This window comes from Myotis yumanensis, unplaced genomic scaffold (assembly GCF_028538775.1).
Source record: "Myotis yumanensis isolate MYYU_CA2020_CCGP unplaced genomic scaffold, mMyoYum1.0.hap1 SCAF_3, whole genome shotgun sequence".
NCBI classification, from domain to species: Eukaryota; Metazoa; Chordata; class Mammalia; order Chiroptera; family Vespertilionidae; genus Myotis; species Myotis yumanensis.
The window spans coordinates 195680098-195704104 of NW_027223754.1; the positions used below are offsets into that span (position 1 = coordinate 195680098).

Here is a 24007-nt window from a genome sequence, read left to right on the forward strand (position 1 = left end):
CAGCAAGTAAAATTTTCTACTAGGAAATTCTTATGCGAAGAATGTCATGACAGACTGAATAGTTCTATAAACAGCCTATATTTTGTACATGTACAGAACTGTTGAGTAAAAAATCACCATTAAAGTCAATAGGTCTTTCTCCACCTAGGCATATAAGGCCTTTGTGTTCTCACCTCACTACTACCTTTTAGCCACATCTCAAGGGATCACAAATATTCCCGGTTTTCTTCCAACCTCTCTGGCTACTCCTTTGCTGGTTTAAGCACACACAGAGAGAGAAGGAGTGGGGAATGAGGGGGGAAATAGAACAGACACAGAGAGACATAGACAAAGAGACAGAAACACCAGCATAGCTGTTAAGTACTAGATAGAACTCTTAAGGCCCAAGTATTTTTCTTCTCTCTCTATGCTTCCTCCTTAGGCAAATTCATCTAGGTACATGGATTCAATCTAAACAATAACTCCCAATTTTCTATTTCTGAATCTTTTCTATCTCTTTTCTAAGTTATAGACTCATATCCAATGGCTTATTTGGGTACCTTGGACTCCTTAATTGTCAAAGTTAAGCCTCATTCCTAGGGGGAAAAAATCAAATGTCAAATTCCTCACATAAGAGAATGTACTATCTTTGTAGATGGGCCTAAGAATTAGACTTTTTATAAATACACTAGAGGCCCGGTGCACAAAATTCATACACCTGTGGGGCCCCACCCCCCAATATTCATGTATTTATGTTTATGTGTGTATGTATGCATATTTTGGAGTTTTTTGTTAATCCTCACCTAAAGACATTTTTCATTGATTTTTAGAGTAGAAGGGGAGGCAAGAGACAGACAGAAACATGGATGTGAGAAAGACACATCAATTGGTTGCCTCCTGCAATGCCCTGACCAGATCGGGCCAAAACCGCATGGATGACAGGACCGACTGCTGGCGGCCCGCTCAGGCTCAGGTGCTGAGCGTATGGCGATTTTATTTCTGCTTCCACTTCTGTTAGAGGTCCCACTTGTAGAAGCTATAGATGTGGGCACAGCTCACCTGCTGGAACGGCCTCAGCCCCACGGAGACCAAGTGGCCAGGGGGAGGCAGACGTTCAATGCCTGAGCCCAGGGTGCGAGGGGGGGCAATCAGGGGCAGGGCTGGCAAGGGGGAGGGGCCACAGGCAGTTGGGGGGGCCAGATCCAGCCAGTTGCCCGTAGCAGTGCATATCATAGCGACCAGTCACTCTGCCGTTGCAATTGCTGGAATTCGTTCAAGAGTAGGCCTTCCTTCCCCCAGCTGCCAGTACTGGCTTCTCTTCGGCACCCGGGACCCAGGCTTCCCTTGCAAAGGCAGACCCCACTCACCCAGCGGGCCACCCACCGCAGCCCGCTGGTCAGGGCCTGGGCCTCCCTCTGCAGGGCAATCATGGGGCGATGGCCTGCACCCGACAAATTGCATCACACCCGCCTTGGCTGGCCTGGCACCAGTGTATGTCATAGCGTGGTTCTGGATGGTCATCCAGATGGTCTGGATGGTCGATCTGCTGTTTGGCCATTCGGTTTTATTATATAGGATAGACTAGAGGCCCAGTGCATGAAATTCTTTAACTGGTAGGGTCCCTAGTGGCTGCTGGCCAGGTACTCCCTCTCCATTCCCCCGGATGGCCCTGTCCCTGGTTGAACTCCCAGACAACTTCCAGTGGAGGGGACAATTTGCATACTATGCTTTTATTATATAGGATTTTCAAGTTCACTGGTATTGAATAGGCATTGAGAAGTGAAAGCATCTGCACCCAGAGTTTACATCTACATTAACATCACTGTCCAGCTGTCTTCAACTACAAGACTTTACTATTCCAGGAAACCCTTGCCCAGGCAGATAAGAGTTGCAAATAACTTCATTGTTCATATCAGGAACTTTCCCAAAACCCCATATAAACCAACATCAGACTATTCAACTTTTCAATAAAGAGCAGTAAATGATTGTTCACTTTCCAAGACTTTGAGAAATCTCACCTCAAAACCCTTGCTTTGCTATGTCTATCAATCCTAAACCACTATATCATGATCATTACTAATTCTATTCAAGTTCTTGCATTGAAATACTTGCTTCAAAGACTCCATATTCTCAACAAATGTCCCTTTGCTCTCCCTTTTTACTTTGCTATTCTTCTCTCTCTCCTCCCCCCCCCACACACATACACACATACACACACACACACACACACACACACACTTCACCCCACGGATCCTACTAACTCTGTAAAGGTTGTACTCTCCTTTACTAACCTAACCAATAAACTTACTGGTTATTTTTGGTGGTATTTACCAGGAGCCAACATTCCACATCATACCACATAGTTTCCAAAATGTTTGTCAAAATTCATCTCAGCACTATCGGTTTCATCACAAATAGTTTTAGAAGAAAAGGTTATAAGAAATCTTCACCCTACATTAGGCAGCATCCACTGATATTACTGGTTCCAGTTTCTTAATGAGTACTAACATCAAAGGGGTCATTAAACCAGTAAGGAGTTCTAAGGAAGATGGGAGCTAAATTACAGACAGGTTTACCAATCTAAGCAGGAGTCTTAAGAGAAACAGAATGGGGGGGAAATGAATTAATATATAACAATACACAACACTAATAATCAGTAAAAGAAAAAAAGGACTGTTAAATATAAGTTAACAATGAAAAAAACTTTAAAGAAGTTTTCATTACTGTAAAATTATTTTTAAATCAAGATTTGGAATTTAGACACAGTGAAATGCTAAATATGTTTTCTAGAAAATTTGAGACTTCTAATCCACCAATAATAAATACACAAGCATTTATTTTCCTTTAAAGCACCTATAAAATCCACAGGCATGCTTACAGGAGAATAAATTGATAGAAAAGGTTAAGCATTCAAAATGCCTCAATGACTGGAAGGAAGGATTCAAATTTTAAGATCTAAATGTAGAAAAGGAAACCACAAGTACTGGCAGAAAATATGAATGAACTCCTTATAATCTTGGAGTAGTGAAGTTCTAACTATATTTCAAAATCCAAAAACATAAAAGAAAAAATTATTCCACCATATGGAAAAGGAAAAATTCTACATTATAAAGATTCTGAATATATAGAATATAGAGAATATATATATATATGTATGTATATATATATATATATACCACAAATAAAGGGCTAGTCTCCCTATAGAGAACTGAAACCAAGAAAAAAATAACAACCAAATGGAAAAATAAACAAAGAACGTGAGAGTTCAGAGTTGGTGGGGAGTAGGTAAGTGCCTATTCAACATATAAAAAACACTCAATGTTATTCATAATGAGAGAAATACAATAGTCTGAGTTACACCAGTTCTCATCTGTCAAAGTGGCAAAATTCCCAGTGTTTGACAACACATTCAGCTGGTAAGGCTATGGAAAAATCAGCTTCTCATATATTCAGGTAGTTGTACAAAATGACAATTTGGCTACATCTAACAGATTACAGAAGCATCTACCTTTCCTAAAAAAACATTTTATTTTTTAATAGTTTTCAATTTACAGAAAAATTGCAAAGATAGTATACCACACACATACTTTCTGCTATTAAGATTTTGTATTATTAGTATGGTACATTTGTCACAATTAATGAACTAAAACATAATCAACTAAAGTCCACTTTTTATTTATTCCATTAGTTTTTACCTAAAGATGAGAGGGAAAGGGTGCGAAAAGATAAACCAAAGAACTCATCTTCATATATGCATAACCCACGGACACAGACAATAGTGTGGTGTAGGCCTGGGGGTAGAGCGGGGACAGGGTGAAGGGGGTCAATGAGGAAAAAAAGGGGACATCTGCAATACTTACAACAATGAGGATTAGAAAAATAAAATAAAATAAAAGCAGGCCCTGTGGCCAGTTTTTTTAACTTTTGATTTTTTAATATAACCCAATGCAATTTTCTACAATCATTTTTAAATTACTTACTAGTAAAATTATGTTTTCAAAAATAGTATTTTTTTTAAAAAATCTTTGTTGAAAGTATTCACACAGAAAAACAGACTTCCTTGTTGTAGGTGACCATGACAGTTTTGAACAGTGCTGCTCATGATTTTCTAAAATATCACTCAACTGGCATTTGTCTTGTGGTGTTTTTTTTGTGTGGTTAGACTGGGGCTATGGTTTTTTGGGAGGAAGATCATAGAGGTGAAGTGCCTTTCTCATCACTTCATGCTATCAACATGATTTATGACTGTTAATGTTAATTCTCTTAGACTGTTCAGGCTGCTAAAACAAAATACCTTGGACTGCATGGCTTATTAACAACAGAAATTTATTTCCTACAATTCCAGGGGCTGGGAAATCTAAGATCAAGGCCCCTGCAGATTCTGGGATCTCTTCGAAGGGAACTAATCCCATTCATGAGGGCAACAACCTCACAACGTAAGCACCTCCCAAAGGCCCCACACCTTCAAATATCATCGTATTGGAAATTTGGTTTTAACATATGAATGGACACAGACATTTGATCTATACTATTAATATTACATATTTATATGCTGGGGCAGACTGGCAGACCCTGAGTGACGAACGGATGATTACTCTGACGGGCAAAGGGACTGCCTGGCTAAAGGAATCAGACAGCTCCTTTGCCTACCTCCTTAGGATTTTATTGTAGCAACAGCTTGAACTAAAATTAACAATTAGATACTATCAGCAGGGTAAGCATCCTTGAGAAGACACATGCATCTGTAGTGTCCTTTAAGCAAGGACAGTTTGAAGTCTAAATATAAAAATTCTAGTAAAACACCTGGGGCTTTAACTTGTTTGGAAAAGTCAAGGCAGGGTCTGCTGCCTTCGGCAAGGTCCCCCTAGAGGCCCCCGACCTTTCGAATATTCCTCCTTACAGACTTTCCAACCAAGTCCCATGCTTCCCCACTTATATTTATAGTATCTATAATATATTTATAGATTGTGTTCATAACATATAAAAGGTATATAAAATATATAGTATAATATTTACAGTATTAAACTTTGGTCACATGGCTGACATAGTATTTGTCAGGTGTTGCTTATGTTAAGTTACCCTTTTCCCGATTTTTTCTACCCCTTAAATGGGGAGTATGTTATACCTCCTCGAGGGCTGAGTATCCACATAAATTATTTGGAATTATTCTGCACAGGAGATTTGTCTATTGATTTTATTTATGTATTTGCTTATATCAGTATGGACTCATGGGTATTATTTTGTATTTTAATTACAACCCAATACTATCTTATTTTGTTGCTCAAATTATTTTAGTATGAGCCATTGGGAGCTCTTTCAGTTGGCTTCTGTGACTCTTTTACAAACTTCATTCACTGTTTTGTTTGAATACTTCCTTACTTTCCAGCATTACATTTCCAGCATCCAGGTTCACCTTGCACAGCCCTGGTTCCTTTATGGAAGAATGGTATTAGAAACTAAGAAACGGGCACCAGGTATGCTCACTGCTACTTGGGATGTTGTTTCTTCTAAGCCGTCTCAGCTGACAGAGCAAGAAAATACACATGTGTACAGAAACATTTATCATTAACTTAGAAATCCTTGTTCTTAGAATCTAATTTCTTTCTGCAAGTACAAAATACTATATGTATGTTATTCATTCGCCATTGTAATAGGAAAAGATAGGAAACAATCCAAGTGTCCACACAGGACTGAGTGACTAAATCATATACCCATGCAAGTACTATTCAGCTGTTAAAAATAAAGAACTTTATCTAAATACTAGAGGCCTGGTGCACGAAATTCATGCACTCAGGGTGGGAGAGGCCCTCAGCCTGGTCTGTGCCCTCTCGCAGTCCAGCAGCCCTTGGGGGATGTCCAACTGCTGGCTTAGGCCCCATCCCCTTGGGCAGCTGGACATCCTTAGCACTGCCAGAGGCGGGAGAGACTGGCTTCTAGCTGAGTGGCATGACCCCTGTGGGAGCATACTGATCACCAGGGGGGCAGCTTCAGGGGGCAGTGCTTGTCATAGTGACTGGTTGTTCTGCCATTCAGTCGATTTGGATATTAGCCTTTTATTACATAGGATGAAAAAAATCTCCAAAATAAAATATACATTTGTTTATATGTCCAAAGAGAAACATTGGAAGATTACACATAAGAAATGTTTATCTATAAAAATATATCTAATACTAAATCAAAAAGATGTAAAAACCTAAATACTCTATAACCACTGAAGAAACTAAATTGGTAGTCAAAAATCTTCCCACAAAATAAATGACAGGGTCAGATGATTCCTCTGATGAGTTTCATCAAACTCTCAAAGACCAAGAATTTCAATCTCAATTTCAAAGAATAGGAGAAGGAACACTGCTCAATTGATTTCACTAGGTTAGCATAGTCTTTGATCAAAATCAGATAAGAGTACTATAAGAAAAAAATTATAGGATAATCTCTTCCATGAACTAAATATAAAAACCCTAAACAAATATAAGCAAATTGAAAACAGAAATATATAAAAAGAATTATGAAAGAAACTCATTGTTTGCAAATGATATGATTGTATACATAGGAAATATAAATGAATATAATTTTAGCATTTTCTTCAAAAGGTCTTACATTTTATTACATTTTGGAGATTTGCTATTTTTTTTAATGTATAAAAAAGATCCTAAGCTTTATATATCAACAAAAGATAAGGGGAATATTTGAAGATTATAACCATTGCTAGGGAATTTAGATAAGAATATATTTTTAAAATAATTTTCCAAAACTTAAAAATTGAGTTCATGCAGTAGAAAACAGTGAGACACTGGGAAGCTTAACAAGCAATCATGCTCTGGCAGGATTACTCAGTTGTTTGGAGCATTCTACCATGCCACAAAGGGTTGTGGGTTCGATTCCTGGTTAGGGAACATACTCATGTGGGGAGTTCGACCCCCCCAGTCAGGATACATAGGAGAAGCTAAATTCAATAAAAAACATATCCTCGTGTGAGAATTAAAAAAAAAAAAAAGAATAACCAGTCACAAACCGTCAGCTATGCTTTCCCAAATAAGGTAACTGCTTAAGCTATACCAATCAAATAATTTCCTTACTTTGCTTCCACATCTTCTATATAAAAACCTTCCCCCATCTACTGATACACTACTAACAACCTTTGGCTTAGGATTCCCCAATTTGGCCTTTATACATAAACCTAACAAAAAAACCCCAAAATATAATAAAACTAGAAAATTCAAAGTTTTTAAAGAGAGAAAAAAATAAGATGGAATGATGGAAAGTTCTAATCAATTTGCCTTACCTTCAAATTTAATTTATATGTGACTGGTTCCTCCCCTTCACACTGCTAACCTCCAAAGTGTTTCTAAAACTCAAGAATTGCCTGAAACATTTATAAAACCCAAACTCAGAGATTCCAATTCAGTTGTACAGGGGCAGAGCTTGAGATTTTACACAAGCAGGCAGGTATGCACTTCTAGCTTTTTTGTTTGTTTGTTTGTTTGTTTTAAATCAACAAGAGTGATTCTGAAGTTCAGGTTAAGGCTACTGACCTAGAAAAATACAAAATAATAAACAAAAATGTAAGATAATAAATAGCAAGTATCCAAGCAAATTTTATAACAAAAAGATAAAATGCAAAACGAATTTCTCCTTTTGATGGATAAGTTATATGACCTGTTATTCTACTTTAACTTCAGAAACCTGAGTCACAAACAAAAGTCATAAAACAAGGAAAGCAAATACTGTCAAGATGTCAAACAAGTGGTATAGTACAGGTCTGAAGAAGGGGAACAGAGAGGGTACAGTTAAAAGAAAAATTTGAGTATCAATGCGCTCATCAGGGAAGATTATGACAGCTTTATTTCTAATTGGTCATTAGGTAAGAAACAATGAATATGCTACATTATTTAGTCCACTAGTCTATACTAACTACCCTGTCCCCCAGTACACCTCAAGGATGCACTTACACCCATCAGTAACACCAACTCACCAATACATTGATTCTCAAATTCGGTGAGAACAGGGAGGCATTACTAGAAAATCTAAGAAGTATGCACAGTTTAAAAAGCCAGAGGAATTATTTTGACATTTTGATTCAACTGTCCTTGTGAATCACTTAGACATTCACTGACCCGAAGGAATGGATCAGCTAAACATTCTAGTACCATTACCAACAGTTCTTCCCATTATATTAAAGAGTAATAAAAATAATTACTCTTTAACTGTGTGAGTACCCACTAGGTGCCATGTACTTTGCAAAGTGTTTTACATGTTATCATTTCATTTAATTCTCACAATCTCATGAAGTAAGTTCTAGCATTTCCCAATTTTATAGAAGAAACTGACCCTTAAGAGTTCAAGTAACTAGCTCAAGTTCACATGGATTATCATTTACTATTGAAGCAGTCTTTATGGAAAAAACAAACATATAACCAATTCTAAACTTTATATAATAAAAATGAGAGTTGTAGATTTTTTTCCAAAAAACAAAAAACTATATCTAAAATAAAAAGTGTTGTCAACCATTTTAGAGCTTTTGGGGAAGAAAAGGGATCAGAGAAAAATAGAAATGTAAATAAAAATATTTGGAGAAAATGGAGGGTCAAAAGTCCATGCTCATAAACTTATGAACAAAAATTATTGCAAAATACAATGCTGACTCCACTGTTCTGAAAGTGATAAAATGTAGGTAAATAAATCATGACCTTGAAAATTTAACAGATATAAAAAATTTAATGTTTTAAGACCATATCATAAATTGAGAAATATAAAAAAACCATGAAATCTCACAAATTATAAAAACTCATTTTTAAAATGTCACATCTCAAATGTTATCAAGCCATACTATCTGATTTCTAAAACAAATCTAGTTATATAAGAATCTACTATAAAAGAGGCATAAGTTAAAGCTCAATTATAAAACTCAATAAAATGTCTTTAACTTAAAAATTAGACTAGTTTTTATTTAATTAATCCCAATGAAAACTAAGCTCCTAGTTAAACAAACTCTCATGGTAACAGGAAAACACTAAATACATTGCTCTATCCATTTGAGTGCAACTCTGTAATTCACTTCAGTAAATGCATTTAAGTCTAATACTATACTATATAGCTAAACTGCTAGATTTTATTAATAAAATTTTAGCAATTAAACCAAATTTTACTCTATTATTGACCAATGTTTTCAGACCTTATGAAATAGATACTTTATTTACATATAATTTGTAATTTTATATTTCCAATTTGTCAAAAAATAACAAGTTAGTACAGCTTATAGGTAATTAAAAAGGCCCAATAAGTCCTGGCCAGTGTGGCTCAATGGTAGCATGTGAGCCTGTGCACCAAAGGGTTGAATGTTCAGGGGCATATACCTGGGTTGCAGGTTTGTTCCCTGGTCCCGGTGAGGGTGTGTGCAGGAGGCAACTAAGGTGTCTCTCCACATTGATGTTTCTCCCTTTCTCTGTGTCTCTCCCTCCCTTCCACTCTCTCTATCAATGGAAAAAATATCCTCAGGTGAAGATAAACCACAAAAAGAGTCCCAATAATGCTCTAAATTGGCCTATAAACTGCTTCCAGATTACTCTCACACAAGTAATGTCTATGAGTACTCCAATACTCAAAAACCTTTGATGGATTTTTATTTTCTACTGTATTGAAATTAATTCTTGGCTCTTTCTAGGCCATAATTAATTTGACCCTAATTTACTAACTCAATGCTGTTTCTCCTAATCTCATCAATTCATTCATGCAATTGAATGAGAAATAATTTGGGGAATATACCAAAATTAAAAAAGCATAGTCCCTGTGAAGCATAAAGCCAGCCAAAATGGGAGAGATTGGTAATTAATCACAGTGCAATGTGTCAAGTACCATAGGAGACATAAGTGTTATAGCCAAATTACCATAACTCTGCCAGAATGGATCAAAGAAGACTTCAGAGGAAGTGACATTTATCTTTAAAAATGAGAATTTATCTCCAAGTGTCACAGCACTGTAATATCAAGACATTTCCTCATCTTTGTATCCTAACACTGACCATAGGGCTAGTACAGAGTATGAAGGGCACTTGAGATATACAGAGATGGATGGATGGATGGATGGATGGATGGATGAATGGATATCCGCAAGGAAAGAGGAAGGATAGAAGGATAAAATGGCATACACAAATATAAATATACAGAAAGAATGAATACTTTTTAGCCTAAAATGGGGAAAAATCAAAAGTAGTAATCCAGATGAAGTTTTCAAAACCCTGACATATGAAAATGATGATAGGAAAAGATAAATATAAAAGATATTTAGGGAAATAAAATTAACAGGATTTAGTAATTGACTGGACTGGGGGGGAGGGAGGGAGCACCTTAGAAAAACATAAGCTGTTGCAAATGGTTAGGCTGATGGCACTGTGATTAGGAATGGAGGTAGGGCACAATAAAAGTTCAACTTAGGTAAGGGAGCACTGAGAGGCAATATCTGGGAAGTATAGTTAGAAAGGAACTCAGAAAAAGAGGTCTGGAATGAATAGAAATAAAGATGTGGAGCTCGTCAGCATATAGGTGATAAAAACAAAGCACTAAATATGGGTGAAACTGTCCAAAGAACACGTAAAATCTAAGGGTTGGGCCAAACACAGAACATCCCAGGCAACCAATATTGCTGTTATGTCATATTATAATACTGCCACATTTAATTATATTTTTATAACATTTACAGGTACTAAACACAATGTCATGGACACAAGAAATGCTTTAAAAGTACTTACTGATTACACCCGAGTAAATTGGAAAATCAAATTTATTAAGTAAAGTAAAGCCATAAATAAAGGATGTCTTAAAAATAATTCAGCAAAACATGCTCAAGGGCCTAAAGGAATCCAAAATTTACTTCAAAAATCAATTTACTTAAAAAAATCAATGAAAAAGTCTCTCCCCACCAGAAATAGCAGTGCAAATCAGTTAAAATACTGAAATCTGGAGTTATGTTACATTCTTTTAAAAGTCTATTTTTAAAATAATACATACTAATTTAAAGGATAATGCCTCTAAATTTGGAGTGTTAAGAGTCCCAATATTATCAATATTTACCAAGCTGTTTATATAATTTGACATTAGCACACACTAATAACAAATATTAACCAATAACTGTAAGAATAGCAGTATTACATATATCATTTGAGAAGAACCACATGAGTTAGTTACTAACCTAAAATATAGTAAAAGATAAATTATTCTAGGGTCCTTTTCCCATTCTTTACAAATACTCATACAAAATTTAGAGTATTCTTGAAAGTACTTAGGTACTCTAACAAGTAATTAAACGAAAACAAGAATATGCTATTAAAAGGTTGACAAATCTTTTAAATTAACTTTTATGACAACAAAAAAGAAAGCAAATCTTTGTTTTTCACTTTAATGAACTACTGTCAGGTCAGTAAAATTTTCTGTTGTTTAAATGTGAACAAGAAATAAGATATATATCAACAATACTAATTTGCAATTTTTATATCATAAAGGTTGGTTCTCAGTATAAAAAAAATGCCCCAAAATGCACAATCTGGTTTTAGTTCCATTTTTCAGGGATATAATAGCCATATATCAATAAAAACACAGTGTCAAAATTTACACTTTAATTAAAATACGTAAGCAATACCAAACCCAATAGGCAATTATACATATATACATGTGGACATAAAATTTATCTACTTTAAGGCAAAAATTTCACCCAATACTGAAGTAAGTTACACAGAATGCCTCTGGGCTATCTTCTTTTTTATGGTATATGCTCAAATAATGCAAACTAATTTTAACACATGAAAAAACAAAATAAGTAAACATATAAGTAAAAATAAACATATTTGTATCACAAGGCCAAGTATAATTTTTCTTTTGCTTTTCAGCACCCATATTTATTTTATGCCCATAGAACTCTAGCTAATAAATCCATGATTAAAAATAACTCTACAAATACTTTATCTTTTTACCATCTTGATTTTAATTCATTTTGAGGTATAAATATATTATCCCTTATTCATTTTGTATAATTTGATATTTTTATGAAGTAGAAGAGAAAATTTAAAATCTAATTTTGATAAACTTTTAAATTTACCACGTTAGACCTCTCTACAGCACTCAACAATCACATCCCCCTAGAGCAGTGGTTCTCAACCTTCCTAATGCCGCGACCCTTTAATACAGTTCCTCATGTTGTGGTGACCCCCAACCATAAAATTATTTTCGTTGCTACTTCATAACTGTAATTTTGCTACTGTTATGAATTGTAATGTAAATATCTGATATGCAGGATGTATTTTCATTATTACAAATTGAACATAATTAAAGCATACTGATTAATCACAAAAACAATATGTAATTATATATGTGTTTTCCGATGGTCTTAGGCGACCCCTGTGAAAGGGTCGTTCGACCCTCAAAGGGGTCGCAACCCACAGGTTGAGAACCACTGCCCTAGAGGCAGTGTAACATGGTTTGAATGCCCAAACAGAAATCTTCAACCTGGAGACAATTACTTAACTAAGGCCTCTGTTTCCTCATTTAAAAACAAGCACAATCAATAGAGAATGAAAGACCCAAAGCACAGCTTTAAAAGAATGTATTTTGTTTCTTACTAACAAATTAGGGTACTTGGTAGTAATAAAAAATTTCAAAAAGCAAGAAAAAAAATACAGGCACAATACCTATAGCAAGCATGTCAAACTCGTGGCCCACAACCAATATTTTTGAGGCCCAGGCAATATAACGGTATGTAAGAAATGTTTTAATAAAAATTTATCTTAATTTTTACAATATCCTGTTATACATAATTAATAACGAACTACAATGTTCACTAACGACTGATTACTATAATCATGTTGCATTCATTTCCCTTACACACCTTACGCACATGCACACCATTTCTCTTCACTAATTCTAGCAGCGAACATTTTAGCAGCTGATTGCCAAGTCATTAGTCTTGTACTGACTTGTTTGGTGTGCGCAACAGGAAATATTTCGCTTTTGGAGAACAAGAAAAATAGGTTTTTTTGCATTACGCTTATTAATCTGTGCAGTTATTCAGTGTCTGGTAAGTTAATGTTCAAGAAAATATATTAATTTTTATAAAAATGTTCTATTATTTTATGTTAACGATTACTCATTTATTTCAGCCCTTTGTATTCAGCATGTCTCTATCAAAATAAACCTACGTTTCTATGAAAATTGAAGCTTTTTTTTTGCGGCCCACATAAACTTAAACCTTGTTTATTTAGCCTGTGTTAGCCTTTTGACATGCTTGACCTATAGGACGGGCTTATTGTATTTAACAAAGTAACACTTGGCATAGTACCTACCAAAAGATATTAAATAAGGTTATTTCTTTCACATAGCTAATATCAAAACATTTTTTTCAATAGATTTTTATTCATTACAGAGAGAAAGGGAGAGGGAGAGATAGAAACATCAATGATGAGAATCACTGATCAGTTGCCTCCTGCATGCCCTCTACTGGGGATGGAGCTCGCAACCCAGGCATGTGCCCTGACTGGGAATTAAACTGTAACCTCCTGGTTCATAGGTTGACATTCAAACACTGAGCAACACCAGCCGGGCCAAAACAAAATTTTAAAAGGAAACTTTGGAAAGCATGATAATTTTCACTCATCCGAATATGCCATAGATCTATCTATAAACCACTTCAAATACAGTATTTAGTATCATATGTTACTGCAGAACACATTATATACAACTAGTGGCCCGGTGCACGAATTCATGCACAGGTGGGGTCCCTCTGGGTGGCCTGCAGGGATCGGGCCAAAACCCGCAGTCCAATACTGCCTGCATCTCCTACCTGCCGCTCCCACTCATCCTGGCCCCACTGAACCTGCCGCAGGCTCGCACCCAATCAGTCCCCAATTGGGAGAGGCTCAAGCCACTGCAGCAACTCTCGTCAGCCATGAGCCCTGCGTCTGGTGCCCTCCCAAAGGAAGTGGCCTACGGGATCAAGCCGAAATTGGCTCCCTGACGTCCCCCGAGGGGTCCCGGATTGCAAGAGGGTACAGGCCAGGCCGAGGGACCCCACCAATGCACAATCAGGGCGAGGGAGGGACCGCGGGAGGGCTCCAGGGCATGTCTGGCCCATCTCACTCAGTCCCGATCAACCGGACCCCAGCAGCAAGCTAACCTACCCGTCTGAGTGTCTGTCCCCTGGTGGTCAGTGCACGTCATAGCGAGTGGCTGAGCAGCCTTCGCATATCATTAGCATATTATGTCTTGATTGAACAGTTGACCAGTCACCGGACAACCAGACACTTAGCATATTAGGCTTTTATTATATAGGATAGCACTCCATCTACTAGATTTATAGATAGACATGTATTGATTTTCCAACCTGGCCAACAGAGTGAAAACAAGCCAGGAAAGGTAAGCAACACTCAGATATATTCAATATATTTTGCTGGCCATTGGCAATTCCTCTTTACAGGTCAATATTCTGCAGATATCAAAGCAATTACCAACTAAAAAGCCTGGGAGCAAAATAATAACAAAGAATCCACTCATAACAGAATTCTTGGCTTAATATTATAAACATTTCAGAATTATTTTTTTATAGCCACTCTAATAGGTCCTCTTCCTACCACTTCAAAGAAATTACCCACATTATAGATCAAATGCTAGTAAGCTGAACAGATTTTCCAATGTAGGCAGTTTTTTACCTCACACATAATGATATGAACTGTTAATTTCAAAGCTCATTTTCAAATGCCATAAACTTATTTTTTAATCTTCATTTAAAATGCAAAATTCCTAAATCAGTTTATAAACTGCATTTTAAATAACTCTTTCCCATGTAAAAATTTAAGCAAAAACTACACATTTAAAATTCAGGGAACATAAAATTATTCTTCCTTCACATGTATGCAAGAAGGCAATTTTTAAGTAGATAAAATACTCTAAAGAATATCTAATAACCTGGATTTAACATGTCTCTTTTTTTTTTTAACAATACATTCATTAAGGAAGTATCCACCTTGGAAGTATAAAAGCTATAGAAGAGAATGCCATAATATGAAGCTATCTACACTAATAAAAGTCAAAGATGCTAATTAACTGTACCTTTGCTATGCCCAAGCCACTCCCACCAGCCAATCAGAGTGACTATATGCAAATTAACCCAACCAAGACGGCGGCCAGCAGCCACGGAGCTGGAGCAAGCAGGAGGCTTGGTTGCCCCGGCAATGGAGGAAGCCAAGCTTCTCACCCGCCCTGGCCGGCTGTGGCCTCCGCAAAAGGCAACAAAGTTTCAATTATAGCAGATAAATAAATCCCAGATACCTACTTCCAGCCAGCCTCCACTGGGAGCTTGGGTGGCTGGGGGCTGTGGCCAGCCTGCAAACAGCCATCAGCCCCTCACCCAGGCTGGCCAGGCAACCCAGCAGGACCCCCATCCTGAAAGGTGTGTGGCCAGCCTGAAAATGGCCCTCAGCCCCTCACTCAGGCTGGCCAGGCACCCCAGTGGGGACCCCCACTCTGAAGGGGGTGTGGTCAGTCTGAAAACGGCCCTCAGCCCTTCACCCAGGCTGGCCAGGCACCCCAGCGGGACCCCCATCCTGATCCGGGACACCCTTCAGGGCAAACCCGCTGGCCCCCACCCACGCACCAGGCCTCTATCCTATATAATCTACAGTAATAAAACAGAAACATGGTAATTAACGTACGACCGCTACCCTTCCCATTGGCTAATCAGCATATCCTTATGCAAATTAACTGTCAGCCAAGATGGCGGCCGGCAGCCAGGCAGCTGGAAGCGAACATGAGGCTTGCTTGCTCCAGTGACTGTGGACTCCAACGTTCCCCGCCTGACTGGCCGGCCTCTGAGTTGCAACTCTAAGCAACTATGTACTATGTTGCAAATGTAGAAGCTAAAAAAAAAAACTCAGAAATCAGCTTTCAGCCTGCCGGGATCTCAGAGCTGAAGTTATACATTGTTTCGATTATAGAACAGCAAACAAACCAGATACGAAGCCTCAGAGCTAGAGCCAGAGCTAAAGCTGGCCCAGAATAAAATAAAAAAAAGAGAAAAAAAAAGGAGCGGTTGGGAGCTTCAGTCAACAACCACCAGCCTGAAAGCAGCCCTCAGCTCCTCACCCAGACTGGCCAGGCACCCCAGTGGGGACCCCCACCCTGATCCAGGACACCCTTCAGGACAAACCAGCAGGCCCCCAGGCCTCTATCCTATATAATAAAAGGGTAATATGCCTCCCAGCACCGGGATCAGCGTGACAGGGGGCAGCGCCCAAAGCCCCTGATCGCCCTGCAGCTCTGTGTGTGACAGGGGGCGGGGCCACAACCTCCCTATCCACCTTGCTCTGTTCGTGACAGGGGAAGGCGCCCCAACCCCCTGATGGGCCCTGCTCTGAGCCTGATAGGGGGGAGTTCCCCAATCCCCTGATCACCCTACAGCTCTGTGTGTGACAGGGTGTGGCGCCCCAACCCACTCCCCCCCCCCCCCACGGGCCCTGCTCTGTGTGTGACGGGGTAGAGCCATAACCTCCCCATCGGCCCTGCCCTGAGTGTGACAGTGGCGGTGCCCCAACCCCCTGATTGGCCCTACTCTGTGCGTGACAGGGGGGAGCTCCCCAACCCTCTGATGGGCCCTGCTCTGTGCGTGACAGGGGGCAGTGCCCCAACCCCCTGATTGGCCCTGCTCTGTGAGTGACAGGGGGTGGCGCTGCAACTTCCCCATCGACCCTGCCTTGAGTGTGACAGGGGGCGGTGCCCCAACCCCCCAATCGGCCCCACCCTGAGCGTGACTGAGGGTGGTATCGCAACCTCCCGATCCGCCCTGCTCTGTGCATGACGGGGGGCGGCGCCCTAACTCCCCAATCAGCCCTGCTCTGAGCCCGACCAGGGGCTGCACCTAGGGATTGGGCCTGCTCTCTGCCACCCGGGAGCAGGCCTAAGCCAGCAGGTCGTTATCTCCTGAGGGGTCCCAGACTGCAAGAGGGCACAGGCCGGGCTGAGGGACCCCCTCCTCCCCCCCACAGTGCACAAATTTTTGTGCACCAGGCCTCTAGTCCTATATAATAAAAGGGTAATATGCAAATTGACCCTAACAGCAGAGCAACTGGGAATCACTGGTCACTATGACACACACTAACCACCAGGGGGCAGACACTCAATGCAGGAACTGCCCCCTCTGCTCAGCCACAAACCAGGCTGACGGCTGCAAGTACAGCGGTGGTGGTGGGAGCCTCTCCCACCTCCTCAGCAGCGCTAAGGATGTCCAACTGCAGCTAGGCCTGCTCCTCGCTGGCAAGTGGACATCCCCAGAGGGCTCCCAGGCTGCCAGAGGGATGTTTGACTGCCAGCTTAGGCCCAGTCCCCCGGGGAGCGGGCCTAAGCCAGCAGGCGGTCATCCCCTGAGGGGTCCCAGACTGTGAGAGGGCATAGGCCGGGCTGAGGGACCCCCCTGAGTGCACAAATTTTTGTGCACCGGAAATCCAATAATTTTTATAAAGACTAGAGAACAGTAATAATGATTCAAAATATAGTGTTTTATAAATATTCAGGACTATTAAACAATAGGGACACTACTATCTTTACTACTGAATATCTAGCTCAGTTGTCATTATAGCTTCCATTGTCCACAATAACGTATTTGTAGTTTTATAGTCATTCATTTCACCAGTAAAAAAAAAAGGAGGTAAATATTGCTGGAAATTAAGAAAAAACAAAAGCCTTAACAGCATAAAGTATTTTAAATGCCATCTCTTTCCACCATTAATTGTAGGACTGAATCTATCTGAAAACTAAAAATATCAACAAATATATCCATTAAAATCTGCTTAATCAACACAGCTATTCTGCTACAAACAAAATAAAATTTAATTTCTCTTTTTTTGTATAACCAATGATTTATTAGAACAAGATTACTGGTGTACAAAGCTTACCATACATTGAATCAATTCTTCCAATTTCATCACTCTTTACTATGCATCTCTTGTTTCCTACTAGTAACCAGAGAACATTTGGCAACCTACACTGTTTCAAATACCTAACACTAAAAGTTACTTTTTTGGGCCTGAATCCAAGGATGAGAATAAATTACACATTTTACAGAAGCTTCTTTTAATAATAAACAGATTGGGATATTAACAAGACTTAATTATTCATATACTTTTTCTCTGATTGTAAAAGTATGTGAAAATCTGAAAAATACAGAAATGTATATATTTTTTATCCACCCAAAAATCTTTGTTAACTTTTTCGTAGATTACCTTCTAGTGATAATTAAACTTCTATTATCTAATTCTGTGGTTCTCAACCTGTGGGTCGCGACCCCTTTGGGGGTCGAATGACCCTTTCATGGGGCAAGGGGGGGTCCCCTAAGACCACTGGAAAACACATATATAATTACACTGTTTTTGTGATTAATCACTATGCTTTAATTATGTTCAATTTGTAGCAATGAAATTGGGGTCACCACAACATGAGGAACTATACTAAAGGGTCACGGCATTAGGAAGGTTGAGAACCACTGAATTTTAATCTGATACTAATAAATATGGAGAAAAAAAGTGTATCCTCGATAAATAAATGTTATATAAAACATCAATTATTAATGATATGAACTGTTAATTTCAAAAACATCACAAATATGTTAAGTGGTGGTGATTGGAAAGGGTGGGGTTAGAGAGTCCCACAATTCAGACATGGGCTCCTAAACTGAAATCCTTTCACAATTTTTATAGTGTCAACATTTTAATGGTAGCAAGCAACAAGATGTGACTGTTCTTACACAATATCAACACTGATGGCCTACATCAAACAGGCTTTACTTTTATTTTCTTTCACATTTCAATGTTTTTGTTTTTGCTGTAAAAAAATCAATAATACATTATATCTGCATAGTAATCTTAAAACAGATAAATTCAAAGACTGGGCTATTTTCTTTAAAGCCCAGCATTTAAATTGTTAGTGTTACTGGCACATGAGACAGTTTATCAGATAAAAGAATAACACTTTTTATATTCCAATATTCTCTCATAAAAACAAGAATACTGTATTCCCTAAATATAGCCACAGTTTTTCCTTTTGATCCAACTGTTGTTTATGAAACAATGTTAGAATTACAAAGACTAAAATGTCTTCATTAACAAAACATCATCCCAACATTTCATAAGCCAGCTACTTAGTCTCAGAACAACAAAACCAATGATATTACCACGAGCTAATTTTTTCCCTTAATATTTGGTTGAACCTTGTTTCTAGCTTAAAGGGAGGATTTTCCTCTACTCAGGCCATCAAAGGTCTTAAGATCCCATTCACTCTCTTCTGCCCAATGATTAACAAATAAACCTAACATACAGTAAGTCAGCTTTGCTCCTCTGACCTTCTTACACAAGCATCCCTTAAAAAAAAAAATCCAGAAACCATCAGCAAAGTTTGAGGAAAGAATTGTCCTGTCTCTAACTCAAGCATTTCCTGCCAGTGACAGGTCGGGCTGCTAGGAATACACTTGGCTGACCCTGGAAATCGCCAAAACTCCCAACAAAACTGGCGACTTTTGTATCTAGGAAACTAATTGGCCAACTTAAAGAGGTGCCAGACCATCACCAGCAACGTGTCTTTGGTAGACGTCGCCATAAAAAGGACGGACGAGCGCCACACATTGCAGCCAAATGCTTTTGCCATTTTCTTTTTTCTTTTTTTTTTTTCTTTGCAGAAGAAAAGCTAATTGTGAACGGCCATGTGACACTGTAAGATCCCAGAAAGGAAAGGGTGGGAGGAAGAGAGAAGAGTTCAAGGCAGTTCAGGGTCACAACAAGCTCAGGCATCCTGTCATTAGCAAACGTTCCCCCAGCTGAAGGCAAAACACCGCTTACCCGAAAAGGAGCGGGTGAGCAGCAGGGGGAGAACGCGGGGAAAACCGCAGGCGAGCCGCCGTGGCCGCGCGGGGGTGCGGGGCGGGCGGCGATCGGAGCTATCCAGCGGGGCGAGGGCGCCCAGGCACCGGGCACCGAACGCCGAGAAAAGCCGCTGCGATGGAGACAATACTTGGCAGCCCCCCCCCCCCCCCCCCCCCCCGTTTCCCTCTCCTCTCTGGTCCCTGGCGTTTCCCACCTTCCCTCCGCCTCTGCTCGGGACCAACCCTCGGGGGTGGGACCCGACAGCGGGAGGGCGCCCCGATCTTTGTCTCGGCCCCGCGCCCCGCGCCCCACGCAGGGCCGCTCCCCTCCGCCCCCACCTCCGCGCTCCCACCCGCGCACACCCCCCGCGTCTCCAAGGCGCCCGGAGCGCCCCGGCCCGCGTCCCTTCCTGCCCCTCGGGGCTGTGCCGCCACCCCGCCCCGGAGACCTTTGTGTCTCGGGGGACTTTCTGCCTCTTCCCCTCCTCGGCCTCGCGGGGAGCCGGCCTCCCCCGGAGACCAACGCGGCAGCCAGCGCCGAAGGCGGCGGCCCGAAGCGCCTCTCGCCGAGGAGCCCGACAGACATCCCGGCCCCGGAAATGCCTCGACGCCCCGAGGCCCTCGCTGCACCCCAAAGGCGACAGGCACCCGCGAGCCTGCCGCGCCGCCCTCCCGCAACTTCCCGGCCGGGCCCGACCCCCGCCCCCCGGCCCCCCGACCCCAGCGCCTCCCGCCCCTCAGCCCCGGGTCGGCGGGCAGCGGGGGAAGCCCGCGCCGCCGCCGCCAACTCACCAGCAAGTGCGGGGGCCGCGTCCCGCGGGAGGCGAGGCGAGGCGAGGCGCCCGGGGAAAGCGGCGCCGCCGACGCCCGCGGTGACCGGATGCAGGTCCGGGTCCCGGCAGCTGGCAGAGCGAGGCGCCTCCGAGACGCAGGCCTCCCCGCCGCGGCCGCTGCCCACTCCGCCGACGAGTCCGGAACCTCGGGAGGGGCCGCGCGGGTCCCTCACGCGTTGCCAAGTCCCCGGGTCAACATGGCTCCCGGGCCGCGAGCCGCGCGGGCGGCCACTAATCCCTCGGAGGGGCCGCGGGAGCGAGGCGGGCGGACGGGCGGGCGAGAAGCAGGCGCCGAACCGGCGGAGGCGGTGGCCGAACGCGGGCTGCTTCTCGGGGGCCGGACGGCGAGGAGCCGAGACCGCGGCGGCTGCTTGGCTCGCGGCGTGTGCGTCGCTTTCTCACTCGGCGGCTGCGGATGGACGCCTCCGCCTCTGCCCCGGAGGAGAGCGAGAGCGAGCGAGCGAGAGAGAAAGAGAGAGAGAGAAAGCGAGGGGGGAAAAAGGACTTATTGAAACGATCCAACCAGCGGTGGCGGAGAAAAGCGACCGGCCGCCGAGCTCTCCCCACCCCCGCCTGAGCCGCTCGCTGGGGGCAGCGCGACCCCTGCCGGCGGCGGCGGGTGGAGGCGGGGCTGGCGGGCCGGGGGCGGGGCCTGGCGGGCAGGGCGGGGTATTCCCCGGGAAACCCCCGAGCTGGGGGGCCTCGGCCTCGGCGGCCGGCCTCCAGGAGCGGCCGGACCGGGTAGGAAGGGCGAGAAGACCCTGCGGGATTGAGAAGCCCAGGCTGCGTCTGTCCACAGCTCCCGGGGAAGAAGTTATCCGAATAGGCCAGCCCCTTCCTCTTCCTCCCACCCCCCACCCCCCACCAAAACAAAAACCCTTGCTTTCCATTATGCTAGTAATTATGTAATTAAGACACCCTTGCAGCAGTCGCTCACTGGTTTTCTAGAGAGTTGATGTCAAAGGGCCCGCACGTGGGCACGATGATTGCTGCAACTCTTCTCCTTGATGGTGTGTGGGTACCAATGCAGCAGTCGTTTCCTCGCGCAGCATTTATTTATTTAAACTTCGAATGTCTTTATATTCTGTTCTTGGCGATATACTAGATCCTCCAAGGACTGGGGGTCTAGCTGGGATGAAAGATATTCAAGGAGCAATTATAATGACAATCTGAGCCGTATGAGAAGGACATGCTAGGTGCTGTGACAACGGAGGAACTACTGCGTGGGTGGTTAGGTTTTGTTTTCTTGGAGGAGGGCTGCGGAGACATTGGCCCAGTTTCTGTAAATGTTTTTACTTTCTTCCTTTTCCAGAGGCTAAAAGCTGGTTCAGCACTGAACAGCAGAGTGAAAGTGAAGAGAAACTGAAGTAATACTGACCCACTTTGTTCCAGTAATAAGGATAAAAAAAAAAAAAAAAAAACAACCATAAGTGAAAACAAACATAAACGCCTAGAGGGAGATAATGAGAAGACTGAAGAGAATGGGGACCTGATGTAGACATCCTCAACAAGAAAGAAAAAGTTAACCACATAATAGGCCTGATGCAGTGAGATATATTTTTCCCATTTTAATACTAGGAAATAGACTTAATAAATTCTAATGCAATTTCAAATCACATTATGATGTAAAGATCAGACAATTATCTTCTTGGGTTCCTAGATGAATCCTTTCCCCCTAAAATTAATGCCTGCTGACTTTTCCTGTTTTGTTGGGCAAAGTTAAATGTATATACTGTACTATCCAACAGTTATACATTTTTCAATCGGACTTCTTCCATGCCTCTAAAATTACCAGGATCCATAAATTATCAACATTTATGCTCTACGAATATTTAACACTTGCTTATCATCCAAGAATGCAAAGGTAACACAAGCTTTTCTTTAGAAACTGCTTAAAAGAAAAACCACAAACAGACACTGTTAATGATGCTTTTTGGTTTGTCTAAATCCAAGAACTTTATAATATAGCAAGAAGAAGCATTCTTCTCAGAGGTCTTTTAAAAATTAGATATTTATATAAGGCCTACTTGTATGACACATATTTTTTCACATACTTTCCTTATTTAAAAAATAACTGTATGCCTTTTGGGGCCCCTTAGTAAATATTAAAAATTAAAATAAGTGAGGCTACAAATTGGCATCTTGAGTTTCACATTAGTAATTCCCCATACATACCATTAGGTTGGAATTCCTTCATTAGAAATCAAGATTGTTCTAATTGCCTCATCTAGAGCTGTTAAAGAGCACTGTTTCCTCTTGCTATATCTTTATTACTATAATAAAGATTTCATAATTAGAACTCAGGTGATTACTTTATGATCTATTTATTCTTTTCATCAGAAAATATTTATTGACTGCACATGATGTGCTATGTACTATTCTAGGCACTGTATATAAAAGTGAATAAGACGGCTAAGGGAACTGTTTTCTAGGGGTAGAAACAGACAATAAACATGTAAACCACTTAGGGAATTAATAAGATAAGTTAAAATCGTGAGAAATTTAATGAAGAAAATGGAACAGTCATGAAAAAGAAATGAGGGCGGGGGAGAACAGAGGTATTTTAGGTGGGAAGGTCAAGTAAGCCCTGATATCAGCAGAGGCTAGAAGCCCTAGGTTCTTCTTTGTATCACTCAGGAAATTATTTGAACAAGAAAAGATCGCATGAAAAAAGAAACGTGGTATATACATACAATGGAACATTATTTTGCCGTAAAAAAGAAGTGGTGCAACACCATGTATGAAACTTGAAGACACGCTAAGTGAAACAAGCCAATCACAGAAGGATAAATAGTGCATAATTCTACTTACATGAAGTATCCCAAATAGTCAAAGTCAGAAGTAGAGAATAGAAGGGTGATTATCAGGGGTTGTAGGGAGGGAGAAATGGGGAGTTGATGTTCAACAGTGTGAGGTTTCAGTTATGCAAGCTGAGTAAGTTCTAGAGCAGGGGTCCTCAAACTACGGCCCGTGGGCCACATGCAAATACAAATATTGTATTTGTTCCCCTTTTGTTTTTTTACTTCAAAATAAGATATGTGCAGTGTGCATAGGAATTTGTTCATAGTTTTTTTTTTAAACTATAGTCCGGCCCTCCAACGGTCTGAGGGACAGTGAACTGGCCCCCTGTTTAAAAAGTTTGAGGACCCCTGTTCTAGAGCTCCGTTGCACAACATTGTGCCTATATTAACAATACTCTACTTAAAAAAAAATTGTTAAGAGGGTAGAGCTCACGTTATCTGTTCTTATCACAATAATAAAAAAAAGTAAAAGTCACCATCAAAAAAATGGGTGAATGCGTTTATTTAGTT

The 24007-nt window shown here is 41.1% G+C and overlaps 1 protein-coding gene across 1 annotated transcript in view; it reads right to left on the reverse strand.

Annotated features, from left to right (window-relative positions):
- Positions 1–21231, reverse strand: part of CDK17 (cyclin dependent kinase 17) — an 88727-nt gene extending 67496 nt beyond the window's left edge. The window contains exon 1 of the mRNA XM_070410861.1: positions 20656–21231. The gene's annotated coding sequence lies outside the window, so the exon portion shown is untranslated. The remainder of the gene's footprint in view (positions 1–20655) is intronic.
- Positions 21232–24007: the final 2776 nt, after the last annotated feature.